Here is an 872-nt window from a genome sequence, read left to right on the forward strand (position 1 = left end):
ATATATATATATATATATATATATATATAATGGGGAGGGTGCATGTGTGTATATATGCATATGTATGGATGTATTTATGTATACATACACATCTATATACATATATATGTATGTATACACCTCCTCCAAAAAATAAAAGAGAAATAAAAAGAAAAAATTCCATTAACCATAACAATATGAACGTCAATAAAAATACCAATAAAAATAAAAAAGAAATAAAAACAACTCCACCGCAACCGCAACTACTAACACACCACCACCACTACTACCACGATCACGATCACGATCACCATCACCATTACCATCGCTGTATCCACCACTGCCAATAACAGCCTATATCGTTATTTGCAAATTGACTTGCAGGAGTTTATATCTATCGGACGTAAAAAAACATCGACCTGCCTCTTTCGGCTCACTTGATAACGGTGTTTTAATTGGTACGTAACGGGAAAACGTCGTCTGCCGGCGGACAGAGGCTCCCACTTGCAGTTTGTATATCGTCTGTTTTTGCAAAATTGACGGACCAGTTGTATTGTTATGGAAACAGCTCGAAGTAAGAGAGAGAGAGGAAGAAAGAGATAGGTAGACAGACAGAGAGACAGCTAGATAGATAGATAGCTACATAGATAGATAGATAGATAGATAGATAGATAGATAGACAATGTGTGTTTGCAAAAGAACGGGGGAGAAAGGAGGAGAGGAAGAGAATGGGGGAAGAGATGATGAAATAGGATGTTTGAGAAGACCCAACTTCCGCTGGCATAACACTGCTTTACCTTGCTCTAAACCTAACCTCGCTACTTGATTCTTTGTATTTTACACAGATGGCAAGGACTACATGCTACTTCAAGAGACTGGAAGCAGTACACACA

This window comes from Octopus bimaculoides, chromosome 12 (genome assembly GCF_001194135.2).
Source record: "Octopus bimaculoides isolate UCB-OBI-ISO-001 chromosome 12, ASM119413v2, whole genome shotgun sequence".
In the NCBI taxonomy this organism is placed as follows: Eukaryota; Metazoa; Mollusca; class Cephalopoda; order Octopoda; family Octopodidae; genus Octopus; species Octopus bimaculoides.